The sequence below is a fragment of the Paroedura picta genome, chromosome 2 (assembly GCF_049243985.1).
Source record: "Paroedura picta isolate Pp20150507F chromosome 2, Ppicta_v3.0, whole genome shotgun sequence".
Lineage (NCBI taxonomy): Eukaryota > Metazoa > Chordata > Lepidosauria > Squamata > Gekkonidae > Paroedura > Paroedura picta.
In genome coordinates this window covers 22,093,736-22,117,260 of record NC_135370.1, presented here as the reverse complement: position 1 = coordinate 22,117,260, position 23,525 = coordinate 22,093,736, and positions in this window count along the sequence as shown.

The window sequence follows — 23,525 nt, the reverse complement described above, 5'->3', positions numbered from 1 at the left end:
GAGTCTCCCGAAGCCTCATTAATGATTGAATTTGACATTCGGAGGGTCTCAAGTGGAACAGAATGGAGCTTTGGGGAGCACAAATTGCTTCCTGGATCCGGCTGGTTGGTCCCCTCTCAGTCAGCTGAAAGCACCAAACTGGACACAGCTTCCGCATAGAGGGGAGTTGCCCTTTTCTTTATTATTTTTTAAAACCCTTTATTAAAGATTTTTAAACATAAAAGATTACTAGAGAAAGAAACAGAGAGAAGAGAGATTAAAATTACACAAGGCTTCCAATTTTATCTATTATCTATTATTATTATTATTATTATTATTATTATTATTATTATTATTATTATTATTATTATTATTATTATTATTATATTAGTGTAGCGGTGTGTGTGGTACAATGTTACCTAAACTGTGAATTAGTTCAATATTTGGGTTAAGTTCATTCTTCCCCCTTTCTTTGTCTTCCGTCGCTCAGCAGGAAAACAGCCCAACACCTCCTCTTCCTCCTCCCTTTTCAATATTCCAGCCCACCCTAAGTAACAAGCTGAGATTCCTGGAGGCTGGAAGCTGAAAGCATCCACCATGCAAGCCAGCACCGACTGAATGTTTGCAAATTAGGAGTGACAGCCGGCAGAGATTCATTGTTAAAAACTGAAGAACGTAACCTAGAAAAATGGGGGATTTTTGAAGAAAGACCAAATGCTGCCAAGAACATAAAATATACTTCACAATCACAGATCTACAACTTTATGCATCCCTTTGTAAACAGGGATGCCAGCTCTAGGTTGCGAAATACCTGGAGACTTTGGGGGTGGAGCCAGGAGTAGGTGGGATTTGCTGTGGGGCGGGATCTCAGTGGAGTCAGATACCATGGAGTCCCCCCTCCAAGGAAGCCATTTTCTCCAGGGGAACTGATCTCTTTAGCCTGGAGATGAGCTATAATTCCAGGGCATCCCCAGCTCCCACCTGGGGACTGGTATCTGTACTTGTACAAAGCAATGATATCTGTGCTAGGAGAGAGGAACCGTGGCGCTTGACTGTCCTGACCCAGTTCCTGGAGCTGGGATGTGTGTGGAATCAAACTTTTTTCCAACCAGATGAGACGGGAGACCATGCTTCTATGTTCCCTATGCACTGAGGCAAGCCATTGACGATGCCTCTCTGCTCTGCCATTCTAGCCTCAGTGACATTGATGCAGTCCTCCTGAAGCTTCTGTGTGCTGATTGGTCCATTCCATGCTCAGGGAACAATGAGATGTTAATGAGGGACCTGTAATGGCACCTTTGGCTTTGCTGCTAGGGAAGAAGAGGCTTCATCACTGGACCATAAGATTCCAATGCCCTGACCTAGATAGACCTAGCTGACCTGATCTCATCAGATCTTAGAAGCTAAGCAGGGTCAGACCTCAATACCATTTGAATGGGAGATCAAAGGGAATCTAGGGATGTTATGCAGAGGCACGTCATGGAAAAACTAGGATTGAGCACTTTGAAGAAGAAGAAGAAGAGGAGGAGTTGGTTCTTATATGCCGCTTTTCTCTACCCTAAACGGCTTACAGCCGCCTTCCCTTTCTTCTCCCCACAACAGACACCCTGTGAGGTGGGTGAGGCTGAGAGAGCCCTGATATTCCTGCTCGGTCAGAACAACTTTATCAGTGCCGTGGGGAGCCCAAGGTCACCAAGCTGCCTGCATGTGGGGGAGTGCAGAATCAAACCCGGTGTGCCAGATTAGAAGTCCGCACTCCTAACCACTACACCATACTGGCTCACTGAAGCATCCCTCAGCTCTGTGGTGCTGGCCACCTCAGGGTTCAGTGATCATCAAGGCAGCCGAACCATGCCAAAGTGCTCGACCCTAGGCAAAACACCTCTGAATGTCTCTTGCCTTGGGTTGCCATTTCCTGCCTCTGCAAAAGCAACCCTGGATTTCCTTGGTGATCTCTCATCCAAGTGCAGCGTGGTGTCGTGGTTAAAGACAGTGGCTTCTAATCTGGAGAGCCAGGGTTGATTCCCCGCTCCTAGACATGCAGCCAGCTGGATGACCTTGGGTTCATCACAGTCCTTGCTAAAACTGTTCTCACAGAGACATTCAGCAGTGGAATAGGAGGCTGCCTCAGGAGGTGGTGAGCTCCCCCTCACTGGCAGTCTTCAAGCAAAGGTTGGATACACACTTTTCTTGGATGCTTTAGGATGCTTTGGGCTGATCCTGCGTTGAGCAGGGGTTGGACTAGATGGCCTGTATGGCCCCTTTCAACTCTATGATTCTGTGATTACAGCTCTTTTAGCCTCACCTACCTCACAGGGTATCTGTTGCGAGGTGACAAAGGAAGGCCCCTTGGGGAGACGATTGTTAAGTCGCTTTGAGACTCCTTCAGGCAGTGAAAAGTAGGATATAAAACCAACTCTTCATCTTCTTCTATGAACCAAGGACAGCCCTGCTTAGTTTCCAAGATCACATGAACCAAGGTGATTTGTTATTGCATAGCAACCCTGGATGTCCTTGGTGATCTTCCATCCAACTAATAACCAGGGAAACCCCTGCTTCGTTTTTGAGACCCAATGAGATAGGGCTGGTTGGAACCATTCAGGTCTAGCGATATATTAATAACGTATTACTAAGGTCAATTGTGCAATTGGTCCTCCCCTTTTGCCTCCCCTACAGGGTTGCCATAAGTCAGCTGTGGCTTGAGGGCATACTAAAACGTTCCCCGTACACATCAAAAGTAACTGAGCATGTGTTTTGGGTTTCAGTGCTATTGGAGTCATTGCCCTTAATAACCAATGACATCAAACCAGTAATGTTTAAGGCGCATGCAGCTCTTGACTATGTTTATCATTGACCACAAGAACTAAGAAATTTGTGACTTCCTTGTTGTGCTAAAGTGCAGGAGTACCCATGAATTCATGTTCATTGGGCCCCAAGCTCAGCGCATCACACCAGCTATGAGCTCTCCTTCGATTAAGTATCTCCTGGTTAGTAGGAAGTGCCATCAAGTGGAGGATGTCTCTTGTAAACCCCATAGGTTTTTGAAGGCAAGAGATGAACAGAGGTGGCTTCCCATAGCCTGCTGCTTCACAACCACCCTGACCTTCCTTGTGGTTTCCCATCCAACAACTCACCAGAGATCTGATGAGATTGAGCTAGCCTGGGCCTTCATGTTCAGGACAAGTATCTCCTACACTTCTCCGTTTCCCTTACTTGCTGCCATTGACAATGTGCGAAAACATCTTCTTAAGAATTGTCTCTGTTCATCAGCTCTCTGAGCAGGGCTCTGATAATAATGCAAATGCAAGCAAAGCGGCAGAGGAAAATGAAGTCTTCCCTCTGACTTAAGCTTGACAGCATCGCTGGCATTTCTGCCCTGGTAGCAGAATTATTATAATGATTTTGAATTACTAATGACAGTATGAGGACTGGAAGAAAATAACTCCTGCTAACAGAAGCACACACGTGTCCAAGATAGGTGTATATTTAGCAGTGGGGAATTGCTTTGTGAGAGGTTTGGTAACATAGCAAATGAATCAGTTGCCAATGTTTACAAGGTGACTGAACCCTTAAGAACTCAGGGCAAACAACAAGTAATTATGGTAAAATCATAGTAATCTTTATTGGAAGGAAAATAATAAAAAGAAATAAGGTAAAGGTATCCCCTGTGCAAGCACCGAGTCTTGTCTGACCCTTGGGGTGACACCCGCCAGCGTTTTCATGGCAGACTCAATATGGGGTGGTTTGCCAGTGCCTTCCCCAGTCATTACCGTTTACCCCCCAGCAAGCAGGGTACTCATTTTACCGACCTCAGAAGGATGGAAGGCTGAGTCGACCTTGAGCCGGCTGCTGGGATTGAACTCCCAGCCTCATGGGCAGAGCTTTCAGACTGCATGTCTGCTGCCTTACCACTCTGCGCCACAAGAGGCTCTAAAAAGAAATAGACAAACATATATCTGGAACACTAACAGACAAGCGGATAGGAAAATAAAAAGGGGAAAAGGTTTACAATCAGTATATTTACCAGTCCTTAAGAGCGTCGAGGCAGAGAGTGACACGACCAACTAGCGGGGTGAAGGGTGTTCTGACTGGATCCGAATAAGAGGCACAATTTGGCTTGGGAATATTTAAATATGCTTTCGGGAGAGGGTGTACGTTCTGGGAACCAGGTAAGCAAAGAAAGGATAAGTTGGGGAATGGCTTTTCCGAGGTAGGAGATGGGCATTAATGGGTTTAAACAAAGAGAACCCTCCTGTCTCAATGGGTCTAGCTATGGAGATGGAGAACAATCTTTCCTGGCAGATTGGCCAGGTGCGTTATAGGTGTGAGCCCCTAGGGAAACAGAACTCTGCCAGTCACTTGATCATCAATACAATTGGGGTGGGGGGGATGAGAAGAGCAGAATGTGTTCAGGCTGCAGCTGTCATGTCGAGCCTGTGGCTGAGAACAATCTGAAGAGGGGAAGGAAAAGATGGAGGCTGGCCCAGCAGGGTCTTGGCAGACTTTAATTGTTTCTGGCTTTGGCATAAGCCTAGACTACTGGGGAGAGCCATTGGTTGTTGGGGACAGTATACCAGCCTATGGAGCAGGGCCCTGCCATACACAACACTCTGTCTGTAAGATCCTCAGGGGAGGCAGAAAGTAAATCCAACAGTTATGAGTGTTTCCACTTGATATGGAAATGCAGCAAATTGCATACTGAAATTTCGCATGCAAAGAATAAGACAGCATCTCAAAGGATACTTGAAATTTCCTATTTCCCATGAGGTTGGTTTTCCTGTACTGCATACTGGGAACAAATTCTTCTTAATATCTCAAAGCCACTGGAATAAAACACACAAGAAGGGGAAAAATATGCAGTCTTTTAGGAGTAACAATGCACCAACATGTCTTTTAAGATTAAAGCATCTTTGGAAAATATGTGTTTTACTAGTGACCATTAAAACATTAGGTTCCACCGATTATCAGTAAGGCTTCCCTGTACTGCATGGCCCAGGCAAGCCTGTTCTTGTCAGGTCTCAGAAGCTAAGCAGGGTTGGGCCTGGTTAGGACTTGGATGGGAGACCACCAAGGACATCAAGGTTTGCTACGCAGAAGCAGGCAAAAGCAAGGCCAACCTCTGAACATTTGCTACCAAAAGATCAGGAGCGAGAAAGATCTGCCCATGTAAGGACATGTTTCTGACAACCAAGATCAAGATAACTCAAGTCATCGGACTTTCCAGTACAATGACTTGGAAGTGTTGATTTTTTGAATTTAGGCAGATTGGGAGTGGGAGGAGGGGCAGGAAGGGATGTGTCAGCGTTTGTCTCTTGTGGCCCTTCCTTTCATATCCAAGGAATTGCTGATCGCCGCTGTGAGATGGTAGGTGAATTTCCTCCAGGCCAGGCTGGATCCTGGAGATTTTTGGTAGGGAGATCATTTGGGCATGAAATTAGGGTCACTGTGGGCGGGAAGGTAGCTGTGAGATCCTGCATCGTGCAGGGGGTTGGACTAGATGTCCCTGGATGTCCCTTTCAACTCTATGATTCTACGATTCCATGATTCTAAAGTTGGACAATGAAGAAAGCTGACGGGAAGGAAAGCGATTCCTTTGAAGTGTGGTGCTGAAGGAGAGTTTGACAGATACTGGGGACAGCCAAAAAGACAAACCAGGGGGTTCGAAACCGAATCAAACTTGAGCTTTCCCCCTAGAACACCCTTTCTCAACTTTTTTACCATCGAGAAGCCCCTGAAACATTCTACAGGCTGTTGATATCAAGCTGTTTTGGATGTCATTCATGCACACAGTCGCCAGAACTTAGAAACAACTTGATGGCATTTAATGAACACACACACACACACACACACACAATGCACAGAAAATACATCCATCCCAACATAACTCCCTCATAGCTCTGAGGAGAAGCCTTGCCCACCTGCCCTGGTTGAGGCCCACAGACCAGGATCTTACTCTGAGTCCTGCCACATTATTTCCTCAGCTCCAGTTTGGTGTAGTGGTTAGGAGTGCGGACTTCTAATCTGGCATGCCAGGTTCGATTCTGCGCTCCCCCACATGCAACCAGCTGGGTGACCTTGGGCTCGCCACGGCACTGATAAAGCTGTTCTGACCGAGCAGTAATATCAGGGCTCTCTCAGCCTCACCTACCCCACAGGGTGTCTGTTGTCGGGAGAGGAATGGGAAGGCGACTGTAAGCCGCTTTGAGCCTCCTTCGGGTAGGGAAAAGCGGCATATAAGAACCAACTCTTCTTCTTCTTCTTCTTCTTCTTCTTCTTCTTCTTCTTCTTCTTCTTCTTCTTCTTCTTCTTCTTCTTCTTCTTCCTGACGCTTCATGCTGTGGGAGCAAATATCTGGATTAGATCGCTGCCGTGTCTTTGGCGAGCATTATATACTCAGCTCCCCAGAACTCTCTTACACGCTGGGAGTCAGTGCAATGTAAACCGCCAGGACAATGTGGGCCGTCACCATTTGTACAAATCCGGTGGCTAAAATATACTTTCAGCCACAATTTGCCTTTCGGCTTCCGATGCCGGGACGGCTGTGAATCCTTCTGGTGCTTAAGCTTCCGTAATGGAGCCAGAGCTAGGTTCGGTGCCCTATCGAGTGAGGATCGAAACAAACGTGACTACCGAATGTTCCTGCACGAAAATAGAACCAATCTTTTAAAAAAAGGAGGGCGGGTGGTTGTCCTTGTTTAATTTAATCAAAAGAATGCGAGCAAAGTTCACTGGATGTGATTGATGCCATTGTTGTTTTTTGGATTATGACGGATAATGGAAGATAATGGGAAGGAGAGGAGGTCACTTGTTAGCCTGAGTCTCGTCGGCAAGGGGGAGTGAACCGCACATGTGTTCAGATGCGTTTCGCCAAAGGCGGTTTGACAGCCGTGGAGAAACCTGGCTTCATTATGATTTTTAATCAAAGCATTAAGCAGGTTGCTCTTGACAAGGTATAGGATGGTTTTAGCTGTTCCCAGCTACTGTTAGGGCTGTTTATTTCCTGGAATTGTTTGTGAATCTGTGAACTAGCCACGGCTCCATTGCAGGAGAGAAAAATCCTGTGTTGATAAGGCTGTCAGCTCCGGGATGGGAAATTCCTAGAGATTTGGGGATGATATTGGGAGCTCGCATTGTTTGGACAGGGGAGAGAGCTCAGATGACGTTCAAGTCCACCTTTGGAAGTTGCTCTTCCGTCAAGGGGATCGGAGACCTGTAGGCTGGAAATCCTTTGTCATTTATGTCGTAAATTAAATTATACCCCCTTTCTCCCTACCAGGGACTCAAACAGCTCACAGCATTCTCCTCTTCTCCATTTTATTCCCACCACAATTTTAACAACAACAACAACCCACCCTCCTCCCAGGGTGTCTGTTGTGGGGAAAGGAAAGGGAAGGCAAATGTAAGCTGCTTTGAGACCCCTTTGGGTAGAGAAAAATGGCACATAAGAACCAACTCTTCTTCTTCTTCTGTATTTGAAGAGCAGTTCACTCAGCCTTACCTCCCTCACAGGGTGTCTGTTGTGGGGAGAGGAAAGGGAAGGCGAATGTAAGCTGCTTTGAGACTCCTTTGGGTAGAGAACCATTATTAGAAGAACCAACTCTTCTAATAATAATAATATAACTTTATTTTTGTAACTTGCCCTTCCTGTGAGGTTCAGGGAAGGTAACATCAAGCAATAAAATTCAGCCATAAATAAGATTAAAAGCTCATATTAAATTAAATGACTTCAAACAGTTAAATGCTACACTTTTTACATGCATCTGCCTGATTGAATGTAAGTCTCTGAGGTAGTTTTGTTCCTTAGGTGGATGGAACTTTATGTTCCCGGTCTCGATCATAGGCTTGGGGGAATAGCTCTGGAACCAATCAAGGTCCTGCAGGGTGCTGATCTCGGACTCTACAAAAGAGAAGCAGTCAAGATGACGATGGAAAAATGCAACTTCGTCTTCTTTATTGTAGCATCAGGTACGCAGGCAACAGAGCCAAAACAAGCCCCCGAGAAAATAAGCTTGTTTTCAACACAGCCTTCCCCAGTGGCTCTGAAGTGTCATAATACCTAGAGATTAGAGATTGACATAAACCCTAGAATAACTTGGAAATACAGTTCTAAAGACCTTGAAAGCCCCACTAGGGCTCATGGTGGGTTACACGATAAAACCCCATATACGTTAAAATCCCCAATAAAACCCAGTTAAAACCCTCGTACAAAAATTCCAAGGATACAACATGGCAGTATAAATAAAACCCTCCCCACCAGATGTAACTACTAGAAGGGGTTGCGATAGAGTACCATGATTAGGCACCACCACTGATGTTCCCAGCATGGACACATCTTCATATTTAGGGTGGCCACCAACTGATCTTTTCTCTCCACCCTGGCCTCATCCATAGACTTGGCGTCTTACAGGCCCTGTGGAATGCTCTCTAGGGCCAGGAACGGCCAGCAAGTTGGTACCTGCAGAGCGCAAAGCCCTACAGGGGGGCATAGGGCAACAGGCAGTTCCTCAGATACCTGGGCCCCAGATCATGAAGGGCCTTAAAGGTCAGAACCAAAACCTTGAACTGGATCCAGGCTGCAACTGGCAACCAATGCAGCTGCCTCAGCCCTGGCTGGATACGGGCTCTCCAAGATGCGACTTGAGTCTCCAACCTTGTTATATTATATTATTATATTGTTCAGAAGACGAGTACATTCAAGTTTTGCATGCTCCCCTGCATTTAAAAAAGACCCTCCGCATGGAAACAGTTACAGCTCCAGAAAATCTGCTGAATGACTCCATCCCAACTAATGTCCCTAGATGGTCCCCAGTTTTGCCTGACGAAGTAGAGGAACTAATTCTGAGCCTTAAGATAGGCAAAGCCCCAGGCCAGGATGCCCTTTCAGCTGAACTTCTAAAAAACAACCCAAAATGGTGGGCTCCTCCCTTGGCCAACTTATTTACCTTAATTGACTTACATGGGATTGTCCCAAGTTCTTGGTTGAATTCAATCATTATTCCCATGTTTAAAAAGGGTGACCATAATGACCCTAATAATTTTAGACCTATTAGTTTATTATCAATTATAGGTAAGATTTATGCAAAACATCTCGAACGGCGCCTAACTGATTGGGCTCGCTCTCAAAGAATTATAGGTCCTGAACAGATTGGTTTCTTGCAGGGTAACTCTACTATAGATCATTGTTTAACTCTTTCATGCCTGGCCGAGAAATATACGTCCCAAAATGGTAAGAGGCTATACACAGCTTTTATAGATCTTAAAAGTGCCTTTGATAAGATAGATAGGGATATGCTCTGGAATAAATTGCGATCAATGGGTATGGAACCGAGACTTGTGTTTCTCATCCAAAAACTTTATGTGTCCACCTCCTGCCAAGTCCGGTATTCTTCAAAGGGAGACTTAACCTCCAAGATTCCAATGACCATTGGAGTTAAGCAAGGCTGTACTCTGGCCCCCTTGTTGTTCAATTTATTCATTAACGATTTAGCGTTAAAACTGGAACCAACTAATGGTCATCCCCCAAAACTTGGTTCCCAGCATATTCCTTTGTTGTTGTATGCCGACGATACTACAATACTCTCATATACAAGGGTTGGCTTACAACGATACTTATCCACCTTTTACCAATATTGCCAAGATAATAAGTTAGTAATTAACTATGGTAAAACAAAAGTTTTGGTTTTCTCTAAGAGCTGGCATGCAATGACTTGGTCTATTGGAGGCACTTCAATAGAACAAGTCAAAACATTTAAGTATCTAGGTGTTACCTTCCAGTATAACCAGAAATGGAGCTCCCACTGCCAACGAGCTATCAATCTGGCCAAATCCTCATCTTCTTTGATAAAACAGTTCTTTTTCTCTGTGAAAGGTAACCAATTTATCCCTGCAGCAATTAAAATTTTTAATGCCAAAGTAATGTCCCAGCTCCTGTTTGGATGCCCCTTATGGGTTCCTGCCTTTAATAAATCTATTGAGGGTGTTCAATCTGCTTTCTATAGGCAAATTGCAGGGGTTCCCAACTGTGTCTCCTACCATGCCATTTGCGCAGAATTTGGCCAAATTAGGGTAGAGACAAGGGCCTGGATAGCTACTTTTAAATTTTGGGTCAGACTGTTTTTTAGAATAGAAACTGGCAGCCTTTTAACTTGTCTAAAAAGTGACCCTCTTAAATTTCAATGGTTCCAGGCTATTGAACAAAAATTAGTCTCCATTGGCATCGATCTGAACTCCCTACTACCTCTGGAAGAAAAATGTATCTTCCGGATTATTAAACAGAGAATTTTAGACCATGAGCAGCAGGAACTCATACCTACCCAGCCTCGAGTCTGCTCACCAGCATTCTTTGGCATCATTATGCAGAGAAATATTATGCCTTCATATTTGCATCTCCTTGATGTCCCACCCCTGAGAAGAGCTTTTCTCCTCGCACGAATGAATGCTTTCCCCTCAAAGGTCTTAGAGGGAAGATTCCACCATATCCCATACCATGCGAGACTCTGTCCGTGTGGTTCTGGTTGCCCTGACTCTGTCTCACACATTTTGTTAGACTGCCCCTTATATGAGCAGTGTCGGGATGACAGCTTTGTTGCCTTGCTGGGAAACAAGCCTTCTGTAAGTAAATCTATGACCTTGCAATTTCTGCTCTCTGACAAAGACCCAGAGATAACCATTTTAGTTGCCAGAGTTTTAACTAAGATGCTTTTATAATATGCTGCCTACCTTGTATTTTATCTCTTATAGTTTATTTAATCATTTTAAGATCTGTTTGGTCATGTAACCCCATTTTATTATTTTGTTGAAATTTTAAACCGTATTTTTATATGTCTTATACTTTTTACGCCAATAAAAGGTTACTGACTGACTACAAGGTCATTTGAATTCATCTTGAACTCATTCACTGTCTGCAGGGAGTTTTTAATGAGGATTCTCTTCGCAAGGCCATGGGCATATATGAGTTATTCTGAATTAGGCTCTTAGTTCATTAGTCTCTGACTGTCTACAGCTCTCCAGGGTCTCCGAAAGAGGTCTTTTGCATCACCTCTGGCCTCGTCCTTGAAACTGGAAATGCCGGGGATTGAACCTGGTACCTTCTGTATGTCAAGCAGAAGCTCTGCCACTGAGCTACCACCCTTCCCTGTCCTTCTCTGACGAGCTCTGCGGATCTTTTTGCTCTAGCTGGTCACTGGCTGGATTTTTCAATGCTTAAGTCGGTCAGTTGCATGTTTTTGCGGTGTTCTCCGGTCTTGCGCGGTGAGCGGCCTGCAATCGGCCTCTACCCAGGAAGCATATAAAATTTCCCAAGCAATAACATCAAGACGCTATTGCCCCTCCAGCAGCTCTCTCTGTTCCTCCGCTCATTTCCGTCTCCTGCTGCTGCGCGCACAGGCAATTTGGCAGGCACAACAGGCTGTGGTGTCAGGACGTGGATGCACGTGTGTGCTCCTGTGCGCGGAGGATTTGCCCAGCTTTCTTTTCCCTGAAGGAAGACACTGATCTGGGAGCCTCTCATCTCTGCCACCTTGGAAGATAAAAGAGCAGCCTGCCCCAGGCAGCCCAGGCCAAGGGCTGCATTCGGAGAGAAGCCACACCGATTTGGTCATTAATTCTACATGCAAATCGCTCCAGGAAAGGGGAGTTGCAGAACTTTACAAACTTTGCCACTACTGTCGAAATAGTGAACAGAGCGGAACTAATGCATGCGTTCCCCAAACTGATAAGGCGTGTGTTTCTCTCATCTGGGGATAGAGGAGATACACTCCACAGTCAATCTCCACACAGCAATCATGTAGGAAACAACACCAGATCCCAGATTCTTATACTAGCACAGTACTCCCCCCACCACCACCACAGGCGCACACACTGGACAGAGGGTGGCTGCTCTTCAGGTTTTAACCAATTTCAATAATTTAATTAATAGTTTAATGTTTTAATGTATTGTATACTAGTAGTAAAGCCCGTTGTGTTCTGTAATACAACGGGCGCTAGCTCATGGTTTGGTGTGGGTTTAGTGCCTCACTTGGAAGCTGGCCACCCTAAGAAGAGGACTCTCTGTGCACAGCAGTCTTGACCCTAGTCATGTTTATGCACACCTAGGTAGTGTGAAATTCCAGAACATGAACCTAGAGCAATCTGGCAACCTTACCTCCTCTCTAGAATGTTTTCTTGGCCTGAAATAGGTCAGGGGATTGGCTAAGTGATTGCAGAGACATTACACAGAGACATTACGCATGCCATTAATGTAGCATAACATGTACCTCTTGAAGACGCTATATTTTTTGGCTGTGGAGCTGTCGCGCCAGCTGGCTGCAGGACTTCTAGCTTGCCCGCCACATGCCAGCCCAACAGGCTGCAGAGCTGTCATCCTGGCTGCCAGCAGGAACACCAGGTAGGGTGGTGGCGGCATCCTCAGGGGGTGCCCACTGCTAGTGCCAGTTGCATTCCTGGACTAGTAAATAATTAATAATCAGACTAGTAAATAATTAAAAGAAAACCTCCAAAGCAGGTCTGCTTCAGAGACATATAGTTTTGAAGTGGTCCAAAAGTGGACAATCCCAATGGCAAACAAATCCAAAGTGGGGAGTCTGAAGTGCACTTCGGGTTGCTTGGGAGTACCTCGGGCTGCTTCAGAGGTGTTTAAAATTTAAAGGGAAAATTTAAAGGGAAACACAGATAGGGATAGAAGCAGAGACTGCCTCTAACCTTGGCGCTGTTCCTTCCCACTCTGCTTTTCCCGAGCTTCTCTCAGAATCTATTGATTCGATCTAATGCCATCAACACCCAACCTTACTCCTCCAGCACCCACTTCCCTTAATTAAGTGGCAGTTAATCAACAGCCTATTCACCTAACCCATTAGCCCTTCCTGGCCAGTACTTGCAGGGTCACCAAACCTCTCCCCTACTATTGTCCACCTCAGGAAAGCCCACTAAACATCATCTCCACATGAGGGTATGTTTTTCTCTATATTTCTCTCTATATTTTCTCTATATTTCCACCCTCCCGTTTTCTCAGCATTGTGTGCATCTGCCTTGAATCCTCCCCATGCACCCCCACTTTGCAGGGCTCTCTTCTCTCTTGAAACAGTGGTTGTTTTGCTGCTTCTGTGGACCTCTCCATGAATGGTAATTGTCACCCTTCCCTGAAATCACTTCCCTCCTCTCTTCCCTGAGTTTCTCTTAGTTAGCTCTTGTGTATGAGTGTTTCTTGCATGCATTTTGTTTTATTCTTTATCTTTTTCCTAATCAAGGCTCTTAAAGTTGAACATGTTCCTGGATCGTATGAGAGTCCTCTTAAGGGAAAAACCACCATCTACAGTGGCGGGGAATCCCAAGTGACCCCTCTCACTCTGTATCCTTAAAGCTAATTCTTCCAACTAATTAGAAGACCATCTTTTTTGATGGACAGTTTAGGCAAAATGTTACAAACAAGATGTTTCAGGAAACCAGAACTGTGAGACATTTCTATCTAAAACTCAGACAAAGGGGTAAAATGTCATTGTTCAACCGGATCTTATTAGTTGGCCTGGCCATATCAGAAAAGAATGTTAAAATATAAAACCACTGGCAAAGAATTAATTCTTAAATTGCTACCTACTTGACAAACCAAAAAGCAGTGCAAGGAAGTTTGACAGGGCTGGTATTTCTTCAGAAATACAGTGAAAACTAATTTATATTCCAGTTAAACAGGGCAACAAAAAGGAAGAAAGCGAAATCTCGGTGAGCTGGCTGAAGGTATTTCTAGGTAGCAAAGATTGAGATTGGTTTGAAGACCTGCCGTAATGGCCAGCCTGTGGAGGTCAGGAACACGCCCAACAATCCTGTCTTTCTACAGAATGTGTAAAACAACAGTAGCCCGAAAGGACTCCTTGTGATAGGAATGTGGTCACAGCTTTGTTTGGGTGTGTCTCAGGTGCTCTCAAGTTGCAGGTGAGTTATGGTGCCCTGCAGAGTTTAAATAGTAAGAGACATCCAGTGGGGCTTTACCATCACCTGCCTCGACGTAGCAACCCTGGGTATCCTTGTGGTAAGCCTGATCCCCACAGATCTCAGAAGCTAAACAGGGCCAACCCCGTTACAATGCAATTCCAGAGTAACAAAGGAGTAAAAAGCCACCCCCCCCCATGTACACATTTGGTTATCTTGTTTTTCTTGAGATCGGGGACAGTCTGTATGTGGGGAGAAGAATGGCAAGATAAAGCAGCCCATTTCTTAAAATCCCTTTTTGCGTGTTGTAATGGTTTTGCGTGACAACGCAATCCAGGTAATTTTTTAAAAAACATTATTTCAGACTTGAGGGAGCAGCTTAAGTGGAAGGTAATTGGGGGGTTCTCACCATGTCACAATGCTTGACGACTTAAGCAAACAGTGGGGAGTTTCCACTATCTGTCTGTCAGCTGCTTCGTGCGGCAGCAAAAATCCAGAGCGGACAGGTGGAGGTGGGCCAAATGGTACCCTATGCAATCATGGGAAGCATCGAGGCAACTAGCCCCAGACCAAAAACTAGGAAGCAGCACTGCACACCTCTCATGCAATAACAGCCTTTGCAGTTGATGGAAAGCAGCGTCCCCATAAGAGAAAGGTTTATGAATTTGTGTGCACTTAAAAGCATCCTGTTAAGCAAAGCTTTTGCTTGAAAGCTTGAAACATTACTATGTACCTTATGCATTATGTCATCTTGGGAGAGGACCGTTCTTTGCTTACTACTTGTTGGAATCTCTGCTATCAGTTTTGTTGAGCTCTTTTGCACTTATTGTAGTGGAGGAACAAAACAGAATAAGAGAGAGAAAAGAGGGAATTGCCCTGCCCCACTGCGTAAGATTCCACCTTTAGCACACCGTGAGAGAATGCAGTATAAGCTTTGGCCTTAAGATCCAGAAGGTAGCTTCACGGAGACACAGGAACACTGGATAGAGGCTAAAAATAAGTTTACTTGTTTATATTTACATAAACATATATAATGCTCACTGATCTGGGCTGTCACCAGATCAGGGCCACAAAACTTAAAACGTTACAGAGCAGTTCAGTTCTTTGTTGTTGTTAGGTGCGAAGTCGTGTCCGACCCATCACAACCCCATGGACAATGATCCTCCAGGCCTTCCTGTCCTCTACCATTCCCCGGAGTCCATTTAAGTTTGCACCGACTGCTTCAGTGACTCCATCCAGCCACCTCCTTCTCTGTTGTCCCCTTCTTCTTTTGCCCTCAATCGCTCCCAGCATTAGGCTCTTCTCCAGGGAGTCCTTCCTTCTCATGAGGTGAGAAGGTGAGAAGTATTTCAGTTTCATCTTCAGGATCTGGCCTTCTAAGAAGCAGTCTCTAGGGCTGATCTCTAGGCCTGACCAGTTTGTTCAGTTCAGTTCTTACATGCTGCTAAAAGACAGCCATTGCAATGCAAAGCAAACTGCAATGGAAACAACAAGGCAAAAAAAGCAACGTGACCCTGAGCTTCTCAGACGCATAATCGGTCTAATCTGGTTTCTTGGTAGAGTCTGCAATTCCTGAGCTGCAGCCAGGCAGCTCTCCTGAGCGTGTGACCCGGACCTTGCAGTGTAGAAAGGCCAACCCTTCAGGGTAAGCCCTGGACCAAATAACTTGCCGATTTCACTTGAACACTTCACTCTATGAAAGTTTGCAGCTGGCTCCACCTCTTGGGGCAGCCATCTTGTGTCTGGCTCCTCCTTCAGTGGCAAGCATTTTGCAGTCACAGCTTGCGACCCTTTGTCGGATGGGCAAACCACAGGCTAAGAAAGGTTCTCCTCACCCCTGTTTTATGGTTGGTACTCTTTGTGCCGCACTCTTTGTAACCTTGTTCCACGATATTGTTGGTTGTTCCTGTTTATCCTGCTCCAACTGCATTGGGTTTGATCGGTGTCAGCGACTTTTAAGGGTCAGGGAGAAAGGCTGACGCTTGACGACACAAACAAATACAAATCAAAGAGCCTTCCGCTCTTTCAGGGCTCTGATCCTTAAATTACCCCCAACAGATTCCAGTTAATTTATTTATTTATTTATTTATTTATTTATTTATTTAGATTTATATACCGCCCTCCCCGAAGGCTCAGGGCGGTTTACATTAAAACTAATCAACGATACATGAAACAGTCTTTGTTAAAACATACAGTAAATAATAACAGTGGTTGTAACCATATAACAGAATAATGTAACAGTATAACAGTATAATAAAATAATATAACGATGGAACGGTGCAATACCACAACAGGTCCAGAGCGCTCTGGTGGAGTTCTGGGAGGAAGGGGGGAGATGGGGGGAGGGGGGGAGCGGGGGCCCTTCATTCGCTGTTGGTTGTGCCTGGTCTCAACCAAATGCCTGGTGGAGGAGCTCCTTTTTGCAGGCCCTGCGGAACTGTTTAAGCTCCGTCAGGGCCCTGATCTCCTCCGGGAGCTCATTCCACCAGGTGGGGGCCAGTACAGAGAATGCTCTGGCCCTGGTCGAGACCAGGCGGACTTCTTTAGGGCCAGGGACCATTAGCCGGTTGGTGGCGGTGGAGCGCAGAGCTCTTTTAGGGGCATAGGCAGGGAGGCGGTCCCTCAGGTACACTGGGCCCTGACCGTGAATGGCCTTGAAGGTAATTACCAGAACCTTTAGTCTGATCCGGAATTCAACTGGCAACCACTGCAGTTGGTGGAGAATGGGCCGGATGTGGGACCTCCACGGTGTTGCTGTGAGGATCCTGGCCGCTGCGTTTTGGACCAGCTGTAGTTTCCGGGTCAAGGCTAAGGGCAGGCCTGCGTAGAGCGAGTTACAGAAGTCCAGTCTAGAGGTGACCGTCGCATGGATCACTGTGGCTAGGTGTTCCGGGGCCAGGTAGGGCGCTAGTAGTTTGGCTTGGCGGAGATGGTAAAATGCCAGCCGCGCTACCTTTGTGATCTGGGCTTCCATTGTAAGGGAAGTATCCAGAATCACGCCTAGGTTCCTGGCGGAGTGAGCCGTAGAGAGCTGTACTCCATCCAGGGCAGGCAGGCACGCTTCCTCGCATGGGCCCTTCCTACCCAGCCACAGGACCTCCGTCTTTGAAGGATTGAGCTTCAGACGACTCTGCTTCAGCCATCTCGTCACTGCTTCCAGGCAGCTGGCTAATGCTTCTGGGGGGGAGTCAGGGCGGCCATCCATCAGGAGGAAGAGCTGGGTGTCATCGGCATATTGATGACAACCCAGCCCAAACCTCCGTACCAGTTGTGCGAGAGGGCGCATAAAGATATTGAATAGGATAGGAGAGAGGACCGCTCCTTGTGGGACTCCACAAGTAAGTTGACGACGGTCTGATGTTTTGTCTCCAATTGCAACCCTCTGTCTACGATCCCGGAGGAAGGAGATCAGCCATTGGAGGGCTGTCTCTCGTATTCCGGCATAATGACTGCATTCACGCACTCCTGTCTTCATGTGCTTCCGATCTAGTTTGGCTTAAGCTTTGCATCTCAAGTGTGGTGCCTCTGAGCCTGCCTTAAACAGAACGAGACCCGAGTTCCCTCTGGCTCAGAGATAGCTCCCCTTAGCTAGGATTAACTCTACAAGGTCTTGAGCCTGGATCTTTCTGACAATCTGTTTTTGGAGATCAGTGTTGCCAGCTCCCACCTAGAGAGAGCAGTTTCCCCATCAAGGTTATATCAGTTCCAGGTGTGGAAATTTCTGGCTGGTTGGGGGGCGGAGCCTGGAGAAGGCAGGACTCTCAGACCAGTATAATGCCTCAGAGCAGGGGTCCCCAAAGGGAATTACTCCTATCCTAACAGTCTTGGCCACAGGCTAGGGAACTGGCTACTTCCGTTGTTCCCCCAGTCCCCTCCTGAGTGTGAATTCTCTCACGGTTTTTGAGCCTGGGATGGGGTGGAGCCTGCATGCCTACTTCCACCTTCAACCATGCCCTATCTCTCCCCTCTCAGACCTCCTTGGGCCTGCCTGTTAACTTGGGTAGTGATGTCACTTTCGAGGGCGTGGCAGGGAGGCATGGCCAGCTGACAACACTTCCGGGTCTCCTCGAAGCCTGAAAAATTATTTCTGGGGCTCCTCCTTGGTCAACAGGATGAAAAGAGCTGCCATAGAGTTATGGTTGCCCGGTCCCCCCTGGCCACTGGCAGGGGATGGAGAAGTTGGGATGCCCAATCTAGGTTGGAGATGAAGCCTGGAGATGGGCAGGGACTTCAGCAGAGTCCATTGCCATAGAATCCCCCTTCCAAAGCAGCCATTTTCTCCAGGGGAGCTGATCTCCGGAGTCTGGACCTCAGCTGTAATTTGGGGAGATCCCCAGTTCCCACCAGGAGGCTGGCAACGCTATGATGAATTCCACCCTCCAAAGCAGCTGTTCCCTCATCCTGGCAGAGGCTCATGGGAATTGTAGTCCATGGTCATCTGGAGAGCCACAGTTTGGCCACCCCTGCTCTAGGGCAACTGATCTCAGTCAACTGAAGTGTGTTTATAATTCCAGGGGGTCCCCACCCACTTCTGGGAAGGGGGGATTGGCCAGCAACCATTGAACCAAGAACATCTAGCAGGCAAAGCAGGTGCTCTTCTCCTGCTGCGATAACGAAGCAGCGGCTTCTTTTGTGAAAGATAGACTCGGCATTGTATGTAGTCAACACAGATTAAAAAGTAATGCACCTCCTGTGCAGTACAAAGGCCAGGGAAGTCAGCCGCCGACATACAAGGAGATCTATGGCAGAGAGTTTGCACTGCAGTATATCTTCCTGTTTACTTATTTACAAGATGTATATCTTGCCCTCTCGAGGAACCGCCTGTGGCAGTGAATGCTAATCGCGGTGCTGGAGAAACGTTGGGTCATTAACCAACATATAAGGGGAGACATGAACCCTGAGCACCTGGCAGCTGCCCCACCATGTTGACACTGACCCTGCTGTAGCCCATTTCAGCCCGCTGATTCATTCCTGCAGTAAGAAGACAGAGACCTTTTCCGCACCAAGAATCTGGCCCAGCCCAGTGCTCGTCTGACCACAGGGCTAATTTCTGCTTCCAGACAACATTGGCGCAGGTCCGGGGCAGTCCCAGGCCTGGTGTGATGCAGGCCCACATTCGCCCCACAGCAACTAAAGTGTCAAATGTCCCAGACCGGCACCGATGTCGTCTGGAAGCAGAAATTAGTCCTGTGACCGGACGAGTGCTGGGTTGGCCCAGATTTCCAGTGTGGAAAAGGCAAAACAGAGGCAAAAACTGAGGGAAGATTTTCTTGGGCAGAGCTAGGCTCAATTATCTGCACCCTCTTTCCAACTTGGCAGTGAGCAATACTATCCATGGAGGCTTATTTTTAATCCTCCCCGGTCTCCACATTTGACCATGTACAGAAGACTGAGCCCCCCCCCCCAGGGAGGGATTTTGTCCCTTGAGGGTTCTCTGTTGCACAGATTGGGCAGTGAACAACTATCCCGTACTGTCGGTCTTAAATCAGCTAAACACCAGCTTGGTGACCTTGGGTAAATCTCAGTTCTCTCAGAACTCTCTCCGCAGCACCTACATCACTGAGTGTGTGTTGTGGGGAGGGGGAGATGATTGTAAGCTACTTTGAGACACAGGAGGCCTGCTGGGTGACCTTGGGCCAGTCACAGTTCTCTCAGAGCTCTCTCAGCACCACCCACCTCACACAATGTCTGTCGTGGGGAGAGAAACGGAAGGCTTGCAAGTTGCTTTGAAAAGCAGGGTAGAAAAAAAACAACTCCTCTTCTAACTTTCCGTGAATATCACTGCAATCCAGTTTGTTCCCCATCACCTATTTGACCTTCCACCAAGGGCTGGCATAACGATAGATAAATGCATTCTTTATTCCTCCCTTCCCCGTGTGTGCTTTTGCATACCTGTTCTCTCACTTTCTACTATCTGACCCTATATTATGCTTTTAACCAGCCGGGCTTTTGTAATACATTAGCGGCAGTGCCTCAAAGGGCCGTTTAATATGTACTAGTTAAATACGTCTTCGTACTCGTTGCCGTCTTCACCCAAGGGGATAAAAAAGAGCCCAAATTAACTGGCCTACCCTAGCTAGGAAGCCTCATTAACAGGCTTGCTGAACGAGAAACAAGTTTGGGAAGACGGTGAGGTGACCCTGTTAGGGGGGAAAAAATGGGAGGAAAAAAACCAGTAAATAAGAGGCTTCTTTTAAGAATATATTTTCTCCTCTGAGTCAGGAAATGCTGCTGTCACTCACAGCTGAACATCTCTTTACCGGTTTCTTTCTCCACCACTATATCCCTCTTTCTTTTTCCAAAAGAAACACAAAAAAGCTCCCTTTTTCTGCTCCCCAATTAATGATGTTCTATGTTTATGCAAAGGAGGATAATGATCCAGCAGTCCAACATGCGCTGATTTCTACTCCCCGCCCTCTAATGATCAGTAGGAAAACAACATGTAAGAGATTAGATGTTCAGGCACAATCTCCGTTCTCAAAATAATCACTTCAGAGGAGGGGAGGGTGGAAGAATAGAAAAGGCAGATAAATCGTCTTTTGGTTTGTTTTTTTAAAGAAACTCTGCTGTCAACACAGATCCTATTTTCTCAGAGAAACTCTGTTGGTTTCTCTCAGTGTACCTTTACAGGCATTTAACAAATGCAGTTTCACTACGGCATTCCAGCTTTTTCTCACTGAATTTTGGGTGGCAGATGTGGATTATCATCTTTGTTGTTATTAATTGTCACAGTTTGACTGGTTGAGGGTGTTCTGCAATTCAGTAGCTAGCTGAGTTCTTGGGAATCGCAGAGGTATCTTCGCAGGGTTCTTGCTGTTCTGGGCAAGCTGTCTTTGGGAGCTGAGATGGTGGTATTTGCTCAGTGCCCAAAATATCTAGGTGTCCTTTGAGACTTCTAGGCACTCCTCCAAGGGCCCCACTGGCAACTATTATTATGGTAACCTTCTTCTCCCAGGGGTGGTCTAACTCTATTCATAGGTCTTGGTATTTGGTGATCTTCTCCTGTTCTTCCTTTTCTATTCTGCTGTCTCTTGGGATTGCAGTGTCAATGATCCAAGCCTTATTTTTCGTTTTCTTCTACACTGCGATATTAGTAGAAGAAGAAGAAGAGAAGAAGAGTTGGTTCTTATATGCCAGCTGGCTGCATGTGGGGGAGTGCAGAATCGAACCTGGCATGCCAGATTAGAAGTCCGCACTCCTAACCACTACACCAAACTGGCTCTCAGTAGTGATAAGTTCCAAGTGTTTCTCCGTTTGCAATCAGCAGTTCCAAAGAACCGTTGTTTCATCATTCCCCGTGATCTCGTCTGGTTTGTGCTCCCATGACTTTCTGCCTTTTATAAACATTTTTTCCCCTAAGGCAAAACAGAATATAAAGAATACAGAAAAGAAATATTGTAAATAGTGTAAATGTAACAAATACTATGTATAACAAATCATATTACACTCAGAAAAAAAAAACTTTTCAAGTTATATCAGACAACTATATGGAACATCTCTACCCAACGTTTTCTTCATTGTAAACTCCACTTCAGATACTCCTGATAACTAATTGTTTGTTATTATGTAACAAAAGAAAATCTAAAAGGAGTAGGTTTATTTATCCACGAATTCTAAAAAACGCCGCAGGAGTCCTTAAATTCTTCCGATAGCCTTCTGTTTACTAGGTTTGTCAACTTTGCCAGTGGCAAACTCTCTAATCTTGTACATACCAGGTAGTTCTTGCCAGATGTATCTTGATGCAGCTGTGAGCCAAATACTCTGGCATGTATAGGGAAGTTTAAGTCTAAAGGGAACAATTTTAAAGATTTTTTTCCCATCACACCATGCTTTTTATCCAAAAATTTTTGATATGCTCACAGGACCACCACATGTGCAAAAAAGGAGCCAACAGCATTATAGCATCTCCAAAATTTCCTGCAAATTGACTTGACATTCAACTTAAACCTTTAGGAGGCACATAAAAATTATTTTTACCAGTTTTCTCTCAATGACTGACATTTCGTTAATTTAACATTCTTATATCATAACTGCTCCTATTCAACGAGCGATATGTTTTGATCTAAATTCTGCATCCATTTTACCATAGTTTTTAACTTGCTCATCCTCATTCCCCATTTTCAACAGATTCTTATAAGTTTGTCCTAATAGATGTGATTTACTCTGAATTATTTCAGGCTCAAACCAGGGTGTAAACTGCACGGAACTTTTATTCCAACCCCAGGTCGATTCAGTCCCTGCCATCTACACAGAATGTGATTTCCGTTTGGATTTCGGTGGATTTAAATTTTCCTTCTGCAGCAAGAAGAATTGATCTGGAGTGACCCTACCTTTATTGTGCGATATCTTAGATGCTTTAATGCTCAATATTTTTCAAATCCGGATTGGGAAAGAAAGCTCCGTGGTAGAGAACCTCTGATAGGCTACACCTGGTCATGTGACAAGCTTGCCTTAAAGGAGAAGCCCCTAATGTCTCTCAACTTCTGTCCGTCCTGGATTTTTTCTCCCTTCTCTGCCTTCTTCGATCCTCTCCGCCTGCCGCCCTCCAAGAAAAGAAAGGGGCTCCCTGCTTGGCTCCTCTCCCCCACCTTCAAGAAAAGAAAGAAAGAGGCTTGGCTCCCCCCCCCCCCTTCTGAACTACCCTAACCACATGCAGAACACTTTCCTGTTTCAATTGGGGGAGAGGAGACGAAGACCCGAGTTCAAAGCGATCTGGATTCAACAGGATTGACAATGGAATAAACAAAGTAAGTGCAGACTCTGCCCAGGTTCCTGAGGACATTCCCAGTGGTCTTTAACTCTTCTCTCCATCTTGAGACCACTTACATTTGTCTGAACCAATCGATTGGATTTACCTTCTCGCTTTAACTGATTCCAGTGTTTTATCTGACCATCAGACGCAACCAAATCTTGATATTTTAAACGTTCTTTTTTTGTTGTGATTTATTCAAATAAGTTTCCACTGAAGACTTCAATGGTGAAACTGCTGAGTATCTTTTGTCATCTGTTTTTTCATGCTGGACCACATTATTTTATGAAAGCTTTGATCCCATTTTCTCAAGGATTCAATCTCTTCTTAACAGAATCTTTATCCAATCTGAGATCCACCCCAGCTCTGCAACATAGTAATACAGCTTTAAATTTGGTATTCCTAATCTGCCTCTTCTTTTATCATCTTGAAGGACCTTAAAAGTTACCCTGGGCCTCTTATAATTCCAAATGAATTTATTCAGCTGTCTTTGCCAGTCCTGTAAACTTCTGTCTTTTAGACCAATTTGGCAACACTTGAAACAAAAGGCTCAAACTGGGTAATACATTCACTTTAACTACTGCATTCTTGCTGACCGAGACACGTTTAATTTAAACCATCTTTGGCAGTCTTCTTGAATCTTGTGTTACCCCTTCATGTGGCTGTTCTGGAATAATTCTATTAGGTCCTGTTTGGTCTTCACGAATCACATCCGATATACATTTTTAAAACCTCTCGCAAACAATCCCCCCGTGAGCCATCTTCCAGTGTAGCTGAGCAATTTGATCAAGCCAAGCCGTTATCAGGATGAGAAATCAGAGCATGTTGCTTACTTTTCAGTACAGATTTTGACATCTGGGTTTGTATAAGTTTCTTG